At 39.3% G+C, this 23,468-nt stretch overlaps 1 protein-coding gene across 4 annotated transcripts in view; it reads left to right on the forward strand.

The window, feature by feature from the left end:
* RNF38 (ring finger protein 38) overlaps positions 1–23,468 on the forward strand; it is a 127,146-nt gene that overhangs the window by 45,946 nt on the left and 57,732 nt on the right. The window contains exon 2 of one of the 4 annotated variants that reach the window (XM_032396930.1): positions 19,004–19,074. The gene's annotated coding sequence lies outside the window, so the exon portion shown is untranslated. Of the gene's footprint in view, positions 1–18,994; positions 19,075–23,468 lie in introns of those variants that run through there. The other 3 variants (XM_032396932.1, XM_032396927.1, XM_032396926.1) reach the window with 3 other exon arrangements.

Raw genomic sequence — 23,468 nt, forward strand, 5'->3', positions numbered from 1 at the left:
CAGAGACTTTGTCTTATTTATTCACATGTCCCTGGTGCCAGGGATAGATCTGACACATAATGGGGGTTTGATAAATATTGAATGAATGAAGCCACTGCAGAGATGAAATTTCTGGGGTAGAATGAGGTTAGAACCTTCAGAATAGAAGACAAGTGCTCTCTACTGAGCTGTCAGCTCCAAAGAGCAAGGAGCCTTGCTTGTTTTTTTCAGTGTCTTGTACACAGGTGTCTGGTACAGAGTAGGTACTCAAAAATGCTCAGGGCTGTCTTTAGAGTGGACCATTCAAGAATTAGAGCCCTGAGTATAAGAAGAAAGCATAATACCCCTACCGGTGTCTTGTTGTATCTATCTACTTGTAGTATACTTGCTTCCCTTGGTTAATTCCTTTTTGTTAGTTGTAAGTTCAGACTTACTGGATTGCACAGTTTTTATGTATTCAGTAAACTTTTTTAGTAGGGTCTGCTGTGAACAGAATGTGGCATTGGGCTCTATACAAGTAATAAAATGAATAAAGGTAAGTCTCTGACTCTATGGAAAATGTAGTCCAGCAGGGGAAATTGAACTTATCTGCATTTAACTATTATATAGAGGACATACTATGAGGTGTAAGCAGCTTGTATGGGAGAAGAAAGGCAGGCATAATTAAATCTCACTGAGGCTGGGAGGGTAGAGGGACTGAAGTATAGACCAGAGAAGGGAGGGGGTTAATGAGGAAGGCTTTTTTTTCCTTTCTTTCCCCTTCTTTTTTCTCCCTTTTTCTCTTTCATTCTTGTAGTTCCTTTCAGCCTTCCTTTGTTTCTGCGTTTATTTAGTGCCTGTCATGAGTTGGGAAATGTACTCCATGCTAGAATATGAAAGATAAATTAAGGAGCTTATGGCCTGGTTGGAGAGACATTCATGTAACCAAAAAATTACAGTATGATGAGTGCAATGAGAGAGTTCTAGCAAAAAGTTAAGGAGTTAGGCATTGTCTTACAGGCAAATCAGCAGCCTTGTTTGAACAGAAGCATTAATTATATTACCATTTCCTGAATTGCTGTGTGCCAGGCACTGTGCTGTGAGCATTTTCATACATTTAATCTTAATAATGCTCAGAACAACTCTAAAGTAGATGTAAGTAGACATTATTATTCCCACTTTATAGATGGAAGGCATGTGATTTGTTAAATGACTTGCTTAAGATCACATATTCCAGTAAATGACTCAGCTGTGTCTAGGTCTGGCTTCAAGGTTCATTCTACTTGAGAAACAACCAGAGGAATCCTTATATACTGCTGGTAGAATTGTAAAGTAATGGCAGCCACTTTGGAAAACACTTCGTCAGTTTCTTAAAAGGTTGAATAGAGGTACCATATGATCCAGCAGTTCTACTCAAGAGAAACGAAAACAAACATCCACACAGAAGCTTACATACGAATGTCATAATAGCATTATTCATAATATTACTAAAGGGGAAACAACCCGTATATCTATCAGTTGATAAATGGATAAGCAAAATGTGGTTATCCATAGACAGGAATATTATTTAGTCATAAAAAGGAATGAGTTGATACATATTTTATGATTCCACTTATAAAAAATGTCCAGAATGGGCATATACACAGATGAGTGGTTTTCAGGGGCTTGTAGAGGGAGAAAATGAGGTAATGGCCTTGGATTTCTTTTTAGAGTGAGAAAATGTTCTAAAATTGATTGTGATGATGGTTGCATAGCTTTATGTATATACTAAAAAAATTAATTTTACACTTTAAATGGATGAATTTTTTGGTATATGAATTGTATCTCAATAAAGCTGTTTAAAACAACCCAAGACTGAAATTTAATTTTCTGCTCTACTTAGCTAGAAGTAACAGTAAGATCTTATTGTGATAGTAAATAGGCAGCTGATCCTCACAGAGTGATTTTTCCTCACTTGTTATTTACCTAACATTAATAATGTCTTAAAGTGTATTATCTGATAGAGCCAGTAGTAAGATTTAAGTAAGATTTCTAAAAACAGTGTAGTCTATTTTGTTGTTAAGTTCACTTGGAGAAGGCTTACAACATTGAGAATTGGTGAGTAAAGTTGGATTTAACCAGTTGGATACTTGATTCTTTGGAGCAGAAATACAGACCTTGTTAGTTGGTTGTTAAGACTCAGAACTCTCTTAGCATATTTCTTTGCAGCTGTGCCATGACTCTGATATCCCAGTAGCAATTGTGAAGGCTATTGTGAATGATATGATTAAAACCCAAAGACATCATATTCCAGAATTTAGCAACCTCTGGGCCAAGAATTGGGTAAGACTCAGTATGTTTTCATGTCCTGCTATAAAAATCAGGCACTTAAAAAAAAAAATTCTCCTAGAGTGAAAAGGAAAAGAGCCCTGAAAGAACAGTAAATGGGAGCAGAACCAAAAAATTAGACTTAAGTGTTGAGTGTGTCTTTTAGACAGTAATTGTAGTGACAGTTACTTAGGAAGTACAAGCAGGAGGGGCGCCTAGCATGTGAGTCTTGATCTCAGGGTTTTTGAGTTTGAGCCCCATGTTGGTTGTAGAAATTTCTAAAAATACATAAATAAAACTTAAAAAAAAAAGTACAAGCAGGATTCTTGGGGCTGGATTTTTTTGAAAAGTCTACCTGTCACTCTTAGTGTAGAATGAACAAAAATATATGCTTATTTTTCTTTTTTATATTACTGATTGAGTTCAGATAGTTCAGATACTTTTTAGCATCTGTATCAATTATTTGGATTGTGGTGGCTGGTAGGCTAATTTAACTTTTCAAAGACTGATTTAGAAGGGTTGTTAATGCCTTTACAAAGTAGGACCAGATTTCAGAGCAATCAAACACGTGTAGAATATGTACTATGTGCAGGGCCTATTCCAGTGTCCTAAAGGATCTAAAAGCAATATAAGACTGCTTATAGGTCGGTCTCAACCGCCTTTTCTCAGAAGCCATTATGGATTTGGACTGGAGCTTAATAACAAAAGGAATGGAGTAAAAATATTTTTCCCTACATGTAAGCTAACAGTTGCGTCTTAACAGAGCAGAACGTCTTAACAGTTGCCACCAAGATATTTTTGTGAACAGGGTCTCAAAGGAGAAAGAAGAAAATGGATAGTTCACCTCAAGAATGCTGCTCATGGTCATGAGGGTGCTCCTGGAGTTCTCTGGTTTTTTTTTCTTCCTTGAGGCTGGTTTTCCGATCTGGTCCAGTATTCCTAGGGATACTGGGAGCTAGCCTTGGAGCTAGGCCCTTTTGTTCATTGGGCATGATGGAAAATCAGAAAATATAGATGAGCAAAAATAAGAAGAAAAAATTTCCTCCTATCACTTATTATTAGTATCTCGTGTGTATTCTTCTGAATTTTCTTATGCATATCTATGTACACGTACATGTAACCATTATGAAATCACGCTATTCATATTCTTCTATACCCTGCTGGCTTGATACCAGGACCCTGAGATCATGACCTGAGCTGAAGACAGGCGCTTAACCGACTGAGCCACCCAGGTGCCCGTCCTTATGTCTTTTTTAACCTAGCCACTTCCTATCTTATATTTTTCCTCTTAAAATAATATTAACACTGACTTATTGAGAACGTGAGCCATTCGTTCTGCTGCAGAACAACTTTGGGCAAGCTGATCGCTTTTGCGGTATCATTTGTTCATCTACCTTCTCTATTTCCTATAAGCAGAAATCATATCCAGTAGTTTGATGGACGTTATGAAGTATTTTTTGCTTGAATGCCAAACAGAGGTCATGTCTGAATCTCAGTGTATCACCTCACAGTTCATTGTCTGGTTGGCCTACTGTTGATGCTGATTGGCCCCTGGATTAAGATGATGGGAGTTGATCTCTTTATTGTGTAGTTCTCTCTGCAACTACCAGTAACCTGTGTAGTGTTACTTTGGCACTTAGAAATTTCCACCAGCCATTCACCTAATGATTTTAACCTAATTGATGACCCTTGCCTGAATCAGTAGTTTTATGGGATTTGCAAAATGATGTTTCCAAATTCTGAAATACCTTTAACATGTATTCGCTGGTGTTCTTCTGTAATGTAGAACTATAGAGAACTAAGGCTGTTTGGTTACTCTAGATTTTTTGGTTTTAATTACCAGTTTTTAAAGTAAGAAGCTGTTTTAATAGATACCAGAAGTAGTGATAGAGAGTTTTACTTTTCTCCTCTTTTTTGAGTATAATTAGAGACTCACAGGTTTTCACTGATATGATGTGTTTTGGGTCAGCTCCAGCCTTTCTTTTTGTTGATTTTAATGCTTAAATTGGTAAAACTTTGGCCAGTAGGAGCTGCTGCTTTTGGTCTTGTAGAATAGGTCACAGAAAGCATGTGGTGCTTATGTGGATCTGTTGCTCTTCCCAGTGTCCAGTTTTGAAGTTCACACCTTCATTTTTTTAAAAACTTATTTATTTTTATTTAAATTCAATTAATATATAATGTATTATTGGTTTCAGAGGTAGAAGTCAGTGATTCCTCAGTCTTATATAATACCCAGTGCTCATTAAATGCCCTCTTTAATGTCCATTACCCAGATACCCCATCCCCCCCTCAGTTTCTTTCCTCCAGCAACCCTCAGTTTATTTCCTATGCTTCAGGGTCTCCTAATGGCTTGTCTCCCTCCGTGATTTTGTCTTGTTTTATTTTTTTTCCTCTCTTCCCCTATGATCCTCTGTTTTGTTTCTTAAATTCCACATATCAGTGAGATCATATGATAATTGTCTTTCTCTGATTGACATATTTCGCTTAGCATAACACCCTCTAGTTCCATCCACGTTGTTGCAAATGGCAAGATTTCTTTCTTTCTTTTCTTTTTTTTTTTGGTGGCTCAGGAGTATTCCATATTGTGTGTGTGTGTGTGTGTGTGTGTGTACCACATCTTCTTTATCCATTCATCTGTTGATGGATATCTGGGCTCTTTCCATAGTTTGGCTATTGTGGACATTGCTGCTATAAACATTGGGGTGCAGGTGCCCCTTTGAATCACTACATTTGTATCTTTGGGATAAATACCCAGTAGTGCAATTGCTGGAGGGCAGCTCTATTTTCAACCTTTTGAGGAACCTCCATACTGTTTTCCAGAGTGGCTGCACCAGCTTGCATTCCCACCAACAGTGTAGGAGGTTTCCCCTTTCTCCGCATCCTTGCCAACATCTGTCATTTCCTGACTTGTTAAATTTTAGCCATTCTGACTGGTGTGAGGTGGTATCTCATTGTGGTTATGATTTGTATTTCCCTGATGCTAAGTGATGTTGAGCACTTTTTCATGTGTCTGTTGGCCATTTAGATGTCTTCTTCAGAGAAATGTCTGTTCATATCTTCTGAGCATTTCTTGATTGGACTATTTGTTCTTTGGGTGTTGAGTTTGATGAGTTCTTTAGAGATTTTGGATACTAGCCCTTTATCTGATATGTCATTTGCAAATATCTTCTCCCATTCTATCGGTTGTCTTTTGGTTTTGTTGACTGTTCCTTTGCTTTGCAAAAGCTTTTTATCTTGATGAAGTCCCAATAGTTCATTTTTGTCCTTGCTTCCCTTGCCTTTGGAGACCTGTCTAGCAAGAAGTTTTTGCAGTCAAGGTCACAGAACTTGCTGCCTGTGTTCTACTCTAGCTGTCTCACATTTAGGTCTTTTATCCATTTTGAGTCTATTTTTGTGTGTGGTATGAGGAAATGGTCCAGTTTCATTCTTCTGCATGTGGCTATCCAACAATTTTCCCAACGCCATTTGTTGAAGAGACTGTCTTTTTTCCGTTGGATATTCTTTCCTGCTTTGTCGAAGATTAGTTGATCGTAGAGTTGAGGGTCCATTTCTGGGTTCTCTATTCTGTTCCATTGATCTATGTGTCTGTTTTTGTGCCAGTACCATACTGTCTTAATGATTACAGCTTTGTAATAGAGCTTGAAGTCCGGAAGTGTGATGCCACCAGCGTTGGTTTTCTTTTTCAACATTCCTTTGGCTATTTGGTGTCTTTTCTGGTTCCAAACAAATTTTAGGATTATTTGTTCCAGCTCTGTGAAAAAAAGTTGATGGTATTTTGATAGGGATTGCATTGAATGTATAGATTGCTCTACGTAGCATAGACATTTTAACAATATTAGTTCTTCCAATCCATGATCATGGAACATTTTTCCATTTCTTTGTGTCTTCCTCAATTTCTTTCATGAGTCTTCTATAGTTTTCTGGGTACAGATCCTTTGCCACTTCGGTTAGATTTATTCCTAAGTATCTTATGGTTTTTGGTGCAGTTGTCCTTAATTTCTCTTTCTTCTGTCTCATTGTTAGTGTATAGAAATGCAACTGATTTCTGCGCATTGATTTTATATCCTGCTGCTTGGCTGAATTCCTGTATGATTTCTCGCAATTTTAGGGTGGAGTCTTTTGGGTTTTTCCAATAGAATATCATGTCATCTGCGAAGAGTGGGAGTTTGACTTCTTTGCCGATTCAGATGCCTTTTATTTCTTTTTGTTGTCTGCTGAGACTAGGATGTCTCATACTGTGTTGAACAGCAGTGGTGATAGTGGCCATCCCTGCTATGTTCCTGACCTTAGGAGAAAAGCTCTCAGTTTTTCCCCATTTTGAATGATATTCACATGGCTTTCATGATATTGAGGTATGTACCCTCTATCCATACACTGTGAAGAGTTTTAATCAAGAAAGGATGCTGTACTTTGTCAAATGCTTTTTCTACATCTGTTGAGAGGATCTTATGGTTCTTGTCCTTTCTTTTATTAATGTATTATATCACATTGATTTGTGGATGGTTTTTTTTTTAAGATTTTATTTATTTATTTGACAGAGACACAGTGAGAGAGGGAACACAAGCAGGGGGAGTGCGAGAGGGAGAAGCAGGCTCCCCGCTGAGAAGGGAGCCCGATGTGGGGCTCGATCCCAGGACCCTGGGATCATGACCTGAGCCGAAGGCAGACACTTAATGACTGAGCCACCCAGGCGCCCTGATTTGTGGATGTTAAACCATCTTTGCAGCCCAGGAATAAATCCCATTTGGTCATGGTGAATAATCCTTTTAATGTACTGTTGGATCCTATTGGCTAGTATTTTGGGTGAGAATTTTTGCATCCATGTTTATCAGGGTTATTGGTCTGTAATTCTCCTTTTTGGTTGGGGTCATTCTCTGGTTTTGGGATCAAGGTAATTAATGCTGGCCTCATAGAGTTTGGAAGTTTTCCTTCCATTCCAAGTTTTTGAAACAGCCTCAGAAGAATAGGTATTAATTCTCCTAAATGTTTGGTTGAAGTCCCTTGGGAAGCCATCCGGCCCTGGGCTCTTGTTTGTTGGGATATTTTTGATTACTGCTTCAATTTCTTGCTGGTTATGGGTCTGTTCAGGTTTTCTCTTTCTTCCTTTTTCAGTTTTGGTAGTTTATACATCTTTAGGAATGCATCCATTTCTTCCAGATTGTCTAATTTGTTGGTATATAGTTGTTCATAAGATGTTCTTTTTTGGGGGGCGCCTGGGTGGCTCAGTCGTTAAGCATCTGCCTTCAGCTCAGGTCATGATCCCAGGGTCCTGGGATCGAGCCCTACATCGGGCTCCCTGCTCTGCGGGAAGCCTGCTTCTCCCTCTCGCACTCCCCCTGCTTGTGTTCCCTCTCTCGCTGTGTCTCTCTCTGTCAAATAAATAAATAAAATCTTTAAAAAAAAAATGTTCTTTTTTTTTTTTTTTAAGATTTTATTTGTTAGAGAGAGAGCGAGTGAGCTCAGGCAGGGGGAACAGTAGGCAGAGGGAGAAGCAGGCTCCCCGCAGAGCAAGGAGCCTGATGGAGGGCTCAATCCCAGGACCTTGGGAACATGACCTGAGCCAAAGTCAGATGCTTAACTGACTGAGCCACCTCTCATAATATGTTCTTATAATTGTTTGTATTTCTTCGGTGTTGGTAGTGATCTCTCCTCTTTCATTCATGATTTTATTTATTTGGGTCATTTCTTTTTTCTTTTTGATAAGTCTGGCCAAGGGTTTATCAGTCTTACTCTTTCAAAAACCAGCTCCCAGTTTTGTGATCTATTTCACTGATTTCTGCTCTGATCTTTATTATATCTCTTCTTCTGCTGGGTTTAGGCTTTATTTGCTGTTCTTTCTCCAGCTCCTTTAGGTGTAAAGTTAGGTTGTGTATTTGAGACCTTTCTTGTTTCTTGAGAAAGGCTTGTATTGCTATATACTTCCCTTTTAGGACCACCTTTGCTGCATCCCAAAGGTTTTAAACAGTTGTGTTTTCATTTTCATTTGTTTCCATGAATTTATTTCTTCTTTAATTTCCTGGTTGACCCATTCATTCTTTAGTAGGATGCTCTTTAACCTCCACGTATTTGAGTTCTTTCCAACTTTCCTCTTGTGATTGAGTTTGTTTCAAAGAACTGTGGTCTGACAATATGCAGGGAATGATCCCAGTCTTTTGGTACCGGTTGAGACCTGATTTGTGACCCAGGATGTGATCTATTCTGGAAAACGTTCCATGTGCACTTGAGAAGAATGTGGAATGTTCTGCAGATATCTGTAAAGTCATCTGGTCCAGTGTGTCATTTAAATCCCTTGTTTCCTTGTTGATCTTTTGCTTAGATGATCTGTCCATTTCAGTGAGGGGGGTGTTAAAGTCCCCTACTATTGTATTATTATCGATGTGTTTCTTTAATAATTGTTACTAATTGCCTACATATTTGGCTGCTCCCCTGTTAGGGGCATACATATTTACAATTGTTAGATCTTCTTGTTAGACACACCCTTTAATTATGATATAGTGTCCTTCCTCATCTCTTAATTACAGTCTCTGGTTTAAAATCTAGTGTGTCTCATGTAAGGATTGCCACGCCAGCTTTCTTTTGATGTCCTTTAGCATGATAAATGGTTTCCCATCCCCTCACTTCAAATCTGGAGGTGTCGTTGGGTCTAAAATGAGTCTCTTGTAGACAGCATATCGGTGGGTCTTGCTTTTTTATCCAGTCTGATACCCTGTGTCTTTTGATCGGGGCATTTAGCCCATTTACATTCAGAGTAACTATTGAAAGATATGAATTTAGTGCCATTGTATTACCTGTAAAGTCACCTTTTCTGTATATTGTCTTTGTTCCTTTCTAGTCTGTGTTACTTTTGGGCTCTCTCTTTGCTTAGAGGACTCCTTTCAATATTTCTTGTAGGGCTCGTTTGGTGATTGCAAATTCTTTTAATTTCTGTTTGTTCTGGAAGCTTTTTATCACTCCTTCTATTTTGAATGACATCCTAGCTGGATAAGTATTCTTGGCTGCATATTTTTCTTATTTAGCACCCTGAATATATCATGCCAGTCCTTTCTGGCCTGCCAGGTCTCTGGATATGTCTGCTGCCAGTCTAATGTTTCTACCCTTGTAGGTTATGGACCTGTTGTCCTGAGCTGCTTTCAGGATTTTCTTTTTCTCTGAGATTTGCCTGTTTCACTATTAATATGTTGGGGTGTGACCTATTTTTACTGATTCTGAGAGGGGTTCTCAGGACTTGGATGCCTGTTTCCTTCCCCAGATTAGGGAAGTTCTCTGGTATAATTTGCCTCAATATACATTCTGCCCCCCTCTCTCTTTCCTCTTCTTCTGGGATCCCAATTATTCTAATATGGTTTCTCTTTTATGGTATCACTTATCTCGAATTCTCCCTTTGTGATCCAGTAGTTGTTTCTCTCTCTTTTTCTCAGCTTCTTTATTCTCCATCATTTGGTCTTCTATATCACTAATTCTCTCTTCTGCCTCATCCTAGCAGTTAGAGCCTCCATTTTTTATTGCATCTCATTAATAGCCTTTTGATTTTGACTTGATTAGATTTTAGTTCTTTCATTTCATCAGAAAGGGATTCTCTAGTGTCTTCTATGCTTTTTTTCAAGCCCAGCTAGTATCTTTATAATCGTTATTCTGAATTCTAGTTCCAACTTTTTTTTTTTTAAAGATTATTTATTTATTTATTCATAAGAGACAGAGAGAGAGAGAGAGAGAGGCAGGCTCCCCGCTGAGCAGGGAGCCCAATGCGGGACTCGATCCCAGGACCCTGGGATCATGACCTGAGCCAAAGGCAGACACTTAACCATCTGAGCCACCCAGGCACCCCTCTAGTTCCGACTTCTTATGTCCATACTTACTATGTTACTGGCAGTACTGCCTCTTGTTCTCTTTTTTTGAGGTGAGTTTTTCCATCTTGTCAACCTGTCCAGAGATGAATAGATGAATGAGAGAACCAAATACTAAAATGGTCACAACAACCCCGGAGGAATATACACTAAACAAATCAAAAGAGTCCCAAAACCGAAGAATTAAAAAAATAAAATAAAAAAAAGAATATAATCAGATAGGTGAACAGAATAGAGCAATACACTGGATCCTGTGTGTATATTGGTCCGTTTGTTAGAAAACTAGATCTCAAAATTGTAAAGAGAGGAAAACTTCTATGTACAGAAATAAAATTAAATACAATGAAAGGAGAGAATGTAAAAATGAAAATTAAAAGAAAAAAAAGGGAATATAGACAGGAGGACAGAATAGGGCAATACAATATATCCCGAGTGTATTTTGGTCGGTTTTTTAGAAGAAACTACATCTCAAGATTGTAAAGAAAGAAAACTTATATATATATATGTATATTCAAAAATGAAATTAAATACATTGAAAGGATAGAATGTAACTCTAAAGATGAAAAAAAAGACTTTAACAAAAGAAAAACAAAAAAAAGAAAACTAGTAAAAAAAAAAGAATATGATCAGATAGGTGAAGAGAATAGAGCCATACACTAGATTTTGGGTGTATACTGGTCTGTTAGAAGAAACTGCATCCCAAAATTGTAAAAAAAGAAAAATTTACATATATACAAAAATAAAATTGAATACAGTGAAAGGATAGAACGTAATTGTAAAAGAAAAAGAAAAAGAAAATAAAAAAACTCGTTGAAAAAGGAAAGAGGAAAAAAAATTAAAATTGTAAGACTAAAGAATCGTGGGATAAAAACAGGAATTCTATATGCTATATTCCCCTAGCGCTGGAGTTTTGCAGTTCTCAGTGGTAGGTAAACTTGGTCTTGGCTGGGTGTTCTTGCTGATCTTCTAGGGGAGGGGCTTCTTGCGTTGATTCTCAAGTGTCTTTGCCCTGGGCAGGATTGTACCGCCTTGCCCGGGGCCAGGCTAAGTATTCTACTCCCAATTGCTCTATGTGGCTTTTGTTTCCTAAAGGCTTTCCGTGCAGGTTTACAGGATGAGAATGAAAATGGCAGCCTCCCAGTCTCCAGCCCGGAGCCCAACGCTTGGGGCCCCATTCGTCAGTGAGCCCTCAGAGTAAAGGAGTCCATCACTCTTGTCTCCCTGGTCTCTGTCCACACTCCATGCTCACCCAGCCTGTGACCAAGCATTTCTATCTCAAGCACAGGAACCCCTTTTGAGTCTCCAAATGCTACACACTCCTGTGGCGCGTTTCTGTGCAGCATCTCCCAGGGGAGGAAGGGGGCGTGGTTTCTCGGGTTCTGCCACTTGCTGGGCCCCTGCTCGGAGAGCGGTCGGCCCACCGACAGTGCCGGGGTTCTCGGGTTATGGCAACCCTGAGCTGAGAGCCCGCTCCTGGGCTCGCTGATTGAAGCCTTCTTCCTGGCTCCGATGCCTGTGAACTCTGTTACACTCAGGGATCCCCGGTCTTCCTGTGACCCCGAGAATCCTGAGACCACACCGTCCCACCTAGGCTTCTGCCCCGCTTTGCTGCCTGAGCGTCTTTCAGGCAGCCACGTCCCTCATGGGAGCAGAGTTCTGAAAGTTCTGATTTTGCCCTCCGCTGCTATATCATTTTCCAGTGCTGACTGATGGAGGCTCCTTTCCCCTGTGGTTTATCTTCTCATACATCGCCTCGGATTCACTTCTCCGCACCTCCTGCTTTGCAGAATGTGGTCGCTTTTCTGTTTGCAGAGTTGCAGCTTATTCTTTTCTTAGATCTCCCACTGAGTTCACAGGTGTTCAGAATGATTTGATAGCTATCTAGCTGAATTCCTGGGACCAGATGAAACTAACGTATCCTACTCCTCTGCCATTTTGGACCTGCCTCAAACCTTCATTTTTATTTTATTTATTTTTGTTTTTTTTGTTCAATTTTTTAAAAAAAATTATTTGAGAGAGTGAGAGCACGTGAAGTAGGGGCAGTGGGAAAGGGAGAGAATCTCCAGTGGACTTCCCGCTGAGGGCAGAGCCAACACAGGGCTCGATTCCCCCACCCTGAAATAACGATCTGAGCTGAAACCAAGAGTTGGTTGTTCAACCAACTGAACCGCTCAGGAAACCCTTTTTTTGTTTCATTTGGAAGTATATTTTACTTATTTATTAAAAGAGAAATATTTAATTTTTTATTTTAAACTGTTAGGATTTGGCCAGTTTAGTTCCTTGTTGGCAAATGAATACATTAATAAATTCAAGAATGTAGTTTTTATTTATTTATTTAGAGGGGAGGAGGGGCAGAGGGACTGGGAGAGGGAGAATAATAAGGAAGCTCCACACCAGCTCATAGCCTGATTCCGTGCTTGATCTCACTACTCAGATCATGACCTGAGCCGAAATCCAGAGTGGGACACTTAACTGACTGAGCCACCCAGGTGCCCCAAGAATGTAGTTTTTAAAAAATATTCCTTTCAACATAAAATGTTAGATCTGGAAAATACTTTATGAATAAAAATCTAAACAAGTGCACATTTTACTAATGTTTTTATTGAAGTCCAGTTGACATACAATGTTGAGTTATTTTCAGGTGTACAACTTAGTGATTTGATAAGTCTGTGTGCTATGCTATGCTCACAAGTGTAGCTACCATCTGTCACCACAGAATGCTATTACAATATTATTTTTTGTGCTGTATCTTTCATCCTTTTGACTTTGAAACCACCATTTTAATTTAAAACCCTCAAATCTGTTTCTGAGGTGACAGGCAGCTAGCTATTGAGTCTAGGAAGTTAAGAGGATCCCACTTCTTAGTTCTAGATTAAATAATGCAAACCCGCATCTCAGATGTGTGCATTGAGAAAAAATCCTCATCATGGTCAAAAAATGCCACACTTTTATTACAGCTTGAAGAGCTACCCACCTTTCAAGATACGTGTACCCTTTGCCTAAGTCTCTGTAGTTTGGTTTCGTGGTTTAATGCCTCTTGTTTTTTATGTCCAGATTTCAAGGGGTGTGCTTATGTCTCAACAATGTTTTTCTGCTGATGTTTATATAAGAAGATTGTATGTTGTATTTCACAAACTTAGTACAACCTTTTTTTCCCCCCCTCCTCAAAGCAATGTGCAGAAGAGTTTCAGTTACATTCCAACTATCCTTGTTAGAACTTGTCATTTGGAAAATCACGCTGAGTGTCAACAAAGGAGAATGTGAGTTCTGGGTAGGCCTGGGACTAAGAAGCCATTTTATTGCCTACAAAGAACAGTGGTCTTTGGCAGTGTTTTAAGTGTATTGCATTGTAGCATGATAACTTGCCACGTGTGTTTAATGTGTTTTAATTTCTTTCTGGAAAGGAGAAGTCTCCGGAGATAAGATCAGAAAGGTATAGGATAGTCAGGTCACGTGGGACCTTGGTATAAGGACTTCGGATTTTATTTTGAGTGAGAGAAGGAACCAAGGTTTTCAGAGGAGGAGTGACATGATCTGTCTGAATATTTAAAGAGTCATTCATGCTACTGTATAGAGAACAGATTCGGGGGTGGGGGAGGTAAGGAAAGTTCACAGGGCAAGAGTGGAACTAAAGAGAACGGTTAAGCTATTGCAGTAGTCCAGGCTTTGACTTAGGTAGTAGCAGTGGACAATATATGAAGTAGTTATATAGGCATATTTTGAAAGTGGAGCCAGCGGGAATTGCTGATTGATCAAATGTGGCATATGAGTGAAAAAGAGGAGTTGAGGATGATGCCAAGGGTTTTGGCAGAGCAGCTGGTGAATAGTTTTGTCATTTGCTGAAACTGGAAGAGAGGTAGTTTTGGAGGGGAAGATCAAGAGCTCAATTTTGAGCATGTTATGTGTGAGATGCTAGTTAGACATCTAAGTGATACTGAGTAGGTAGAAGGATATAGAAATCTGGATTTCTTTGCCAAGGGAGGTGGGGGAGCCAGGGTTTGGAGCTACAGCCATGGGACTACTTGGGATCACGAAAGGAGTAAATATAGATAGAAAAGAGAAGTTGGAGGATTGATCTTTGGAAGATTCCAACTTTTAGAAATTGGGGAGATGAAGAGAATCTAGCAAATGGGACTGAGAAGTTGCAGCCAGTAATGTGGGATGTTTCCTTGAGGCCAAGTGAAGAAAAGGGTTTCAAGTAGAGTGGAATCAACTGGGTCAGTTGCTGTGAATAGATCAAGAAAGATGAGGATTCAGAATTGATTGTTGGATTTTTTTTTTTTTTTTCTTTTTAAGTAGGCTCCATGCCTAGTGTGGAACTCAGTGCAGGGCTTGAACTCACAACCCAGAGATCAAGACCTGAGCTGAGATCAAGAGTCAGCCACTTAACCAACTGAGCCACCCAGGCACCCCTTGACTATTGGATTTTGCAGTGTAGTGGTCTCTGGGAACATGGCAAATAGTGTCTTTGCTTTACATCACTACCTTGCTTCTGTGGATTAAAACACTAGCTGATATTCTTGGCAGTTGCTCTGAAACTTCTCCACTTCCTGTTTCTGTTTCACCCTTGACCTCTTTATGTTCCCTAGTTCTAAACTTTGGGCTCCACACTCTGACTTTAATCTTCCTTTCTTTCCTTTTTTTTTGTTTTTTTTTTAAGATTTATTCATTTTAGAGAGAGAGCGAGCGACTGAGTGTGTGCACATGCGCAAGCAGGGAGCGGGGCAGAGGGAGAGAAACTCAAGGTGACTCCCTGCTAAACAGGGGCTTGATCCCACAATCCTGAGATCATGACCCAAGCTGAAACCAAGAGTCAGATGCTCAACCGACTGAGCCACCCAGGTGCCCCTAATCTTCATTTCTGTTCTCTTCCCTCAGTTTCCCACATTTTTCTGACTCTTCTCAGGATGTTGCATGTCTCTTTTCCCTTACAGAGCTTCTGTGTGGTTTCCCTGGGCCCAGCATCTTTTGCTGGCTAAAGTAGGATTTGTAACTATTTTTGGTGTGTGTCTTGGACTCCGTTGGTATTAAGCCCCTTTCCAGGAGAATATTTTTAATTGCATAAAGTAAAATAGATGAGATTACAAAGAAAATCAATTATGCTAGAATGTAGTTATCAAAACAGTAAAAACTAATTTGTAATAAAAGTACATTTGCATCTTTATTAATGCATTAAATAACATATTTTAGCAGTGTTCCTAATAGCTATCATAAATTCAAAATAGTGATATGTGTGGGAAAAAAAACCTCAAAGTAGTGGTATGTGTGACATTTCAATATACCTGCAACAACTATTATATGAAAATATATATGATCTTTATTAGTGTCAAAGTCACAAATACTGTCAATACTAATGTGGTTTGTTGCTATATTCATAAGAAAATGAATTTTTTAATTAATATTAAGTTAATGATAATAAAGATAAAATTTTAGTCCCATATTCCCAAGTTAAGAAACTTGAGTGAGAGCTGCAATGCTGGTGTGAGCAGACCATTGAATGGGCCACCAGCTGGAAGAACCAGCCTTGTCTGCCTGGAATCATATGTCACTTTGGCCCCCTGGCACCTTCTCTGCCTGTGGGTGCCAGGGTAGGTTCTTGAGCCAGGATAATAATTTTATAAAATGTATTTGGAAAAAAAACCAGAACACTCATTGTAAACACTGTCATCTAATGTAGTATGTTTAGCTTGTTCTCTACTAGATTCTTTTAAGTTTCAAAAATTGGCCCCCTTGTTTCTTCTTTTCCTGCTGTGTACTTCTTTTTCTGATTAGCTTATCCAAAGCTGCGTTAAGACCTATATTTTATTCTTCAGGAATTCAGATTGAGCAGTCGTCCTACATCCTTTGTCTTATGGGGCAGGGACAGCTGGAGAGGGAAGATGGTGGTTTTGTGCATTCTTTCACTTCTTGGATGCTTCTGCATTGTTTTCCAGCAGCAGAGGGCCCTTCCCTTAGTGGCAAAGGAGTGAGTTCTGATATTCAGGCCAAAGGGCAAAGAGAAACCCTGCCCATTTTAAAATTGGGTTGTATGTTTTCTTGTTGAGTTTTGAGTTCTTAGAACGCATTTTGCAAATATCTTCTACCAGTTTGTGGCTTTTTTTTGGGTTGTTGTTCTCTAAATGTCTTTCACAGAGCAGAAGTTTTTAATTTTAACAAAGTCCATCTTTTCAATTTTTTTCTTTCATGGATTATGCTTTTGGTGTTGTACCTAAAAACTCATTGTCAAACCCAAGGTTTCTTAGATTTTCTCCTCTGTAAGTTTTATAATTTTGTGTTTTACATTTAGGTCTATGATCCATCTTGAGTAATTTCTGTGAAAGCTGTAAAGTCAGTGCCTAGGTGTTTTTTGTTTTTGTTTTATTTGTGGATGTCTGTTTATTTAAAGATTTTGTTTGAGAGAGAGCACAAGCCAGGGGAAGGGGCAGAGGGAGAGGGAGAAGCAGACTCCCCGCCGAGCAGGGAGCCCGACGCAGGGCTCAGTTCCAGGACCCTGAGAGCCTGACCTGAGCTGAAGGCAGACACTTAACCAACTGAGCTACCCAGGCGCCCCTATTTTTAATTTTTTGAGAAGCCCCCAAACTGGTTTCCACAATGACTGTACCAACTTGCATTCCTACCAACAATGCATGAGGGTTCCTTTTTTCCCACATCCTCACCAACACTTGTTATTTCTTGAGTTTTTTATCTTAGCCATTCTGACATTATTTTCTTTTTATACTGCATAAGAATAATATATCATAAAAATCTGCCTTTACACAAGTCTAAAAAAGTTATTTCAATAAGTATGAAATAGAAATGTTTAATGTTAAGAAAGTGTATCAAAGTTTAGTTGGTAGCATTCTCAGGTGCACATGAAATAATCAGACATCTGAATTGATGGCATGGTAAATTTTACAGAATATGGTAGGTGGCAGTGGGATGTCTTAGGTTCACCTAAACATTTATGTATTCAGACTGGTAAAACCACTATAGGTCGCACTTGGCACCACTTTGTTCAGGAGGATTTAGGACAGAAACTATAAGTAAGATAGAGTGCTGGGCATCTGGCTGGCTCAGTTGGTAGAGCATGTGACTCTTGATCTCGGGGTTTTGAGTTCAAGCCCCACACTGGGCATAGAGATTACTTAAAAATAAAATCTTGGGGCACCTGGGTAGCTCATTTGTTAAGCATCTGCCTTCGGCTCAGGTCATGATCCCAGGGTCCTGGGATTGAGCCGTGCGTCGGGCTCCCTGCTCCATGGGAAGCCTGCTTCTCCCTCTCCCACTCCCCCTGCTTGTGTTCCCTCTCTCGCTGTGTCTCTCCGTCAAATAAATAAATAAAATCTTCAAAATAAATAAATAAAAATAAAATATTTAAAAAAAAAAAAGAGTCCTTGCAGCAGTCCCTGTAGCAATTCATATTTTCTGAAGTGCTCTTCTGACAACTTAAGTTCAAAGAAATGTTTTCACATTTTGGTGCTGCAGAGAACTCAATAGGCATAGTTTCCAGGATCCTCTGCAAGGGGATTAATTACATGTCACCAGACTCAGAGAAGCTCAAAAACATGGCTTCCTACTAAGTGTCTATTGTACTTCTAGTCCAGATGCAGCTTACTAGTTTGGCAGTTTTTATCATAAGCAATGTTGCCAAGTAACATATAGGTGGCATGTTGTTTTAATCAGGTTAACAGGGATTATCCCTAAGTCAAATTCTCATACATGAGGAGAAGGGGTTTTGCTCACCTTAGGTAGACAGTCATGTCTGCTGACTTTTTATTTATAGTTTTTGTTTTAGTTATCTTTCAAAAGGTTTTTCTTACTCCAAGATTATTTTTTAAGTCTGCATTTTCCTTTTTTTTTTTTTTTTTTTTAGTCTACATTTTCTTTTAAAACTGACTTCATTATTTTACATTTACCTGTATCTTTGAGCCACCATTTTCTGTATGGTGTGATGTAGAAACCAAAACTTTTTCAAATGACTAATCAGTTGTTTGAATCATTTATTGAATAATCATTTGTTTTCCTATTAGTTAGAAATGTCGCTATTAGAGCAGTTATTATTAGGAGATGGTTCTTCAAATTAACAAATATGTATATTAAAATATATACTTTTAAAGCAATAACTTATTTGTAATCTTATATGATTGTGTATTAAACATTTTTTTTATTTTATTTTTAAGTCATCTCTACACCCAACATGGGGCTTGAACTCACAACCACAACCCCACAATCAAGAGTAGCATGCTCCACCGACGGAGTTAGCCAGGCGCCCCGTGATTGTGTATTAGATTGTATTATCTGTATGCTAAGAATTTATAGGGTCGTCTTTTTTCTCAAAGAAAGTGTGTGTAGGGCGCCTGGGTGGCTCAGTCGTTAAGCGTCTGCCTTCGGCTCAGGTCATGATCCCAGGGTCCTGGGATCGAGTCCCACATCGGGCTCCCTGCTCGGCGGGAGGCCTGCTTCTCCCTCTCCCACTCCCCCTGCTTGTGTTCCTGCTCTCGCTACCTCTCTCTCTGTCAAATAAATAAATAAAATCTTTAAAAAAAAAAAAAAAGTGTGTGTAGTCTGAAGAGGGGTATATAATTTTTTCTAAATAGGTTTGCCTTATTGAAAGCTGTTATGCTTATTTAGGTGGCCTTCTGCTCAGTATAGTAGAAAATGGTGAATAAGGGGTTTGAACAACAAGCTTCTAGTTTCAGACCCGCCACTTCACTGACTGCTACTTTGTGCAAGTCAGCCTCTTTGTGTTTTGTTTTGCTTCATTAAACTGCATGAATAATAATCCCTATACAGCCTACTTCTGAGTATTTTTGAGGATTAGATGGGATAATAGATATAAAAGCACCTTTAATTGGAAAAACCGTTTAAATGTAAGGACTTATTGCATCTTAACTTTTCCTCCCTTTCTCTTGTAGGCAGTGTTGGTGCTTCTTTTCAGTGCCAGTCCATCCATCACGACCACATTTGTCATGATGACAGTGACAAGGTGAGGTCTGTGTTGATGTCTATTATGGTGAAAATGCATGCTGCCCTTATATTGTTGGATTCATTTGCGTAACTGTGGACATAGGGCAAGGAGGGTGTGTACAATGTTGAGATCCAGAGGGCCTTTCTGGTTTACGTGTCAGATTATTAGACTGTTCCAGAACACTTGAGGATAATTTTCAGGAGGTGGGCTGGACTCTTGATACACTCTTCATTTTTTTACCCTCATCCCTGTCACTTTGCTTCCTCTTTTCTTGCACACACTGAGAGGATTATCTTAGTATATGAACAGGTGCTCCCAACACTGCTAATTATCTCAGCAACTTGTGTCTGTTTCTAGTTTGAAATATTTTAGCCATTTCGATTTGGTTGTTTTTGTAGTTGATTGTGTTAGATTATGGTTTCTTCTCATACTTAACTTTTTTCTCTGTATCCAAAGTCCAATTTAATGGTGAGGATTGAGAATAGAACCTGTCTGTTTCATGCCAAAGAAACCTGCTTTGGGCCTGTTTTTTTGTTTGTTTTTAAAATCAGGTCCAAACTGTGGGTAGTTTTGTTTCATTTTGGTGTTTCGCTTCTTCTCTAAAGAGATCTGGTCTTGGGGGCTTTCCAGTACTCATCAGTGCCCTTGATGGCCCAGCCCTTAGAGTAGATGCTAATGTGGGCTTGGTGTTTGGAACATCTGGCTGCTGATGTTGGATGGGCTTAAATTTAGTCTTTTCCATCATCAGTTTCCAGTGGCCTCCCTCCCATTTCCTGTGTCTTACATGCAGGAATGTATCACTCCCTTGGTAGTTTTCCCAGGCAGACCAATCCAAGTGATCTTTTTCTCTGCTGTTTTAATCAAGATTCTCCTCCCTCATCCTGTTGGAGCTAGATCAAGAAGTTGGTTGGTCTTTGGGATTTTCCAAATGGCTTTCTTTGTTCTGTGTGTTGATCTCTCTCTTTGTGAGCTTTGCTCAGACAGATTTCAGTCTGTTTACAGAGAGTGGTATGCTTTTAGCATTCCAGAGTCTCTTTTATTATTACAGTAATCCAGAGGCATGGATTTAACTTTTAACTTATTTTAGAAGCAAGCCACTAAAAAAGACTGCTAGACTATATAGTTGGCTCTGTAAAATTCAGTATACCACAGATTATAGAAATGAGCATTTGAAGAAAGAGTGATGATAGAGGGAAAGGCAGAATTGCTTTAGGCCAGTAATGTTGCATACTTGTGCTTTGTAATTGTGAAGATGTTTTTGGGTTAAGTTTTCTTCCCCCTGCTAAGTATAATATGCCTTTCTCCATTTGTTCATTTGTGGTGGTGATTCCAAACTGTGTTCTGTTCTGTTTCCAGGTTCAAGGATCTGGAGATGACATTTCTCTCCACCTCTGCCAAAAACTTGCCATCTACTTTAAAATATTTTTGCTCCTAATTTCTGACTCTTTGTATGACCAATTTTGTGCTTTTAGGAGATGGCATTTTTTCCTGAAGTATGTGGGGAGAGGGAAGAGAACTTAAGGGCTTTTGTCACTTGATCAGCCCAGTTCTCAAAGAATTGTGAGAAACTGCTCTTCCCTCTCTCCTGCTTGCAGTGTGTATACTTATGATTGTTTCCCAGAGGGAAATAAAATGGATTCGTCTCTTGACTATGTATTTATAATTTATTCAACCGATTCAGTCAAATGTATTGATTGGCATCTATGTGTCTAGGCACTTAGGAAATATATCAGAATACAAAACAAAGATTGCTGTTTTTTCATGTGTACAGTCTAGCTGGAGAGGCAGACAATAAAAAATAAACATAATATGTAAATAATAGAATATGTTAGAATAAGTGCAGTGGATTAAAGAAAATGTAGAGCAGGGTGCCTGGGTGGCTCAGTTGGTTAAGCGACTGCCTTCGGCTCAGGTCATGATCCTGGAGTCCCGGGATCGAGTCCCGCATCAGGCTCCCTGCTCGGCAGGGAGTCTGCTTCTCCCTCTGACCCTCCCCCCTCTCATGCTCTCTCTCTCATTCTCTCTCTCTCAAATAAATAAATAAAATCTTTAAAAAAAAAAAAAGAAAGAAAATGTAGAGCAGAATAAGTGGGATGAGAACCACCAAGAGTGGTTTGAATAGGTCATCAGGCATTATTCTGGGGAGGAAAACAGTAGATAACGTGTTTAAAAATCAGATTTTTATGTTTGCAACAGTTGCTGACTTATTTCTGTAACAAATCAGTATTGGTTTTGCAAAAGCAAAAACAAAAATGAATCTGCTATCTGATACATACCACTTGAATGTGTGTGTGCACACATAGACACTCACACATACATTCTCTCATTTTGAGAATTGAAGGGATTATAAGGCACAGCCAATTCAACGCTCTTTTTAAAATAAACTTGGAAGCTGTGACCCTACTGGAAGAAATGACTTGTGCAGGAGTCACCCTATAGTGCTGGGTTTAGAACACATCTTCTATCCCTTATACAAGTCATGCAAAATAATTGCTTAGCTATTCTGATTGTACAAATTGTCAAACACATGTTGATGCCTTGCTTAGTATCCTCACTTAACTTTCAGGCATGATCCATTTCTCAGATCTGGGAACCAGAGGTGATTTTTCTTAAAAGTTGCCTCAGTTTAATCCGCGTGTGACTGGGGATGGAACCAGGGGTGAGATGAATTAAATTTTTTTTAAAAAGATTTTATTTGTCAGAGAGACAGGGAGAGAGAGAGCGCAGGCGCCCGCACAAGCAGGGGGAGTGAGAGGCAGAGGGAAGAGCAGGCGCCCCGCTGAGCAAGGAGGACCCTGGGATCATGACCTGAGCCCAAGGCAGATGCTTAACCAATTGAGCCACCCAGGCGTCCCAAGATGAATTAATTTGTAGCCTCAGTGGTACACTTTCCAAGAGTGGCCTGGAACACTTCCAGGAAGGCTGGTCACTTGAGAGAGGGAAATGGGAGAATTCTTTCTAAATGGGCATGTATGTGAATGGCTACTCAGAGCAGAAGTCTTTTCTGGACAAAACTTCCTTGTGCTAGCCTTAGGTCCATTTATCACAGATGAAGGCATCAATCCAGGTTGTGTAGAGGTAATGCCATGCAGACTACTTTTAGGGAAGGTAGGAAATGTGTTGCGGGTTTTTCTTTCATGACCGTATACTTTCTTTTACTCTTGATCTTTTACATTTTTTAGTTTTTTTTTAAAAGTTACATGTTGATTATAAAGAGATATGTAGCACTACTTTTAACCCCTCTGCCCAGAAGTAACAATTGGAACTCAGTATTAACAAGATTAATTGAAGTTATATTTGTATAAAATATTTTTCATCTTTGGGCGCCTGGGTGGCTCAGTTGGTTGGGCGACTGCCTTCGGCTCAGGTCATGATCCTGGAGACCCAGGATCGAGTCCCGCATCGGGCTCCCTGCTCAGCAGGGAGTCTGCTTCTCCCTCTGACCCTCCCCCCTCTCATGTGCTCTCTCGCTCAAATAAATAAATAAAATCTTTAAAAAAAAAAAATTTTTTTTCATCTTTGTAAGCAGTGGTTATTAGTATATTCAGAGTTGTACAACTGTCTCCACCATCTAATTTTAGAACAATTTTAACATTCCTCACTTAAAACCCCATACCCATTAGCAGTCACTCTCCATTATTCCTTCTGCTAGCTCCTGGCAACCACTAATCTTTATGTCTTAATGGATTTGCCTATTCTGCACATTTATAAATGGAATCACATAATATGTGGCCTTTGTGTCTGGCTTCTCTCACTTAGCATGATGATCTCAAGTTTTGTCTATGTTTTAGCATGAATCGCTAGTCCATTCCTTTTTATGGGTGAATAATATTCCATTGTGTGCATCCAACACATTTTGTTTATCCATTCACCAGTTGATAGATATGTTTCCATATTTTGGTTATTATGAATAACACTGCTTGGAACATTTTTGTGTAAGTATGTTTTTGTTTAGTTGGTCACATGATATATTTTTAACATTTTGAGGATCTACCAAACTGTTTTGCAAGAGGCTGCACCATTTTGCATTCCAGCACATGCATGAGGGTCCCACGTTCTTCACATCCTCATGTTTACATCCAACACTCTTCAGTTGTCTTTCAAATTATAGCCGTTGTAGTGAGACATCTCAGTTGTCCATAATGGACACGTTTTATTTTATTTTATTTTGTTTATTATTATTTTTAAAGATTTTATTTACTTATTTGAGAGAGAGAGAGAGTGAGAGAGAGCATGAGAGGGGAGAGGGTCAGAGGGAGAAGCAGACTCCCTGCTGAGCAGGGAGCCCAATGTGGGACTCGGTCCCAGGACTCCGGGATTATGACCTGAGCCGAGGGCAGTCGCTTAACCAACTGAGCCACCCAGGCGCCCTACTTTATTTATTTTATTTTTTTATTTGCCAGAGAGAGAGA

This window comes from Phoca vitulina, unplaced genomic scaffold, assembly GCF_004348235.1.
Source record: "Phoca vitulina isolate PV1807 unplaced genomic scaffold, GSC_HSeal_1.0 scaffold94, whole genome shotgun sequence".
Lineage (NCBI taxonomy): Eukaryota > Metazoa > Chordata > Mammalia > Carnivora > Phocidae > Phoca > Phoca vitulina.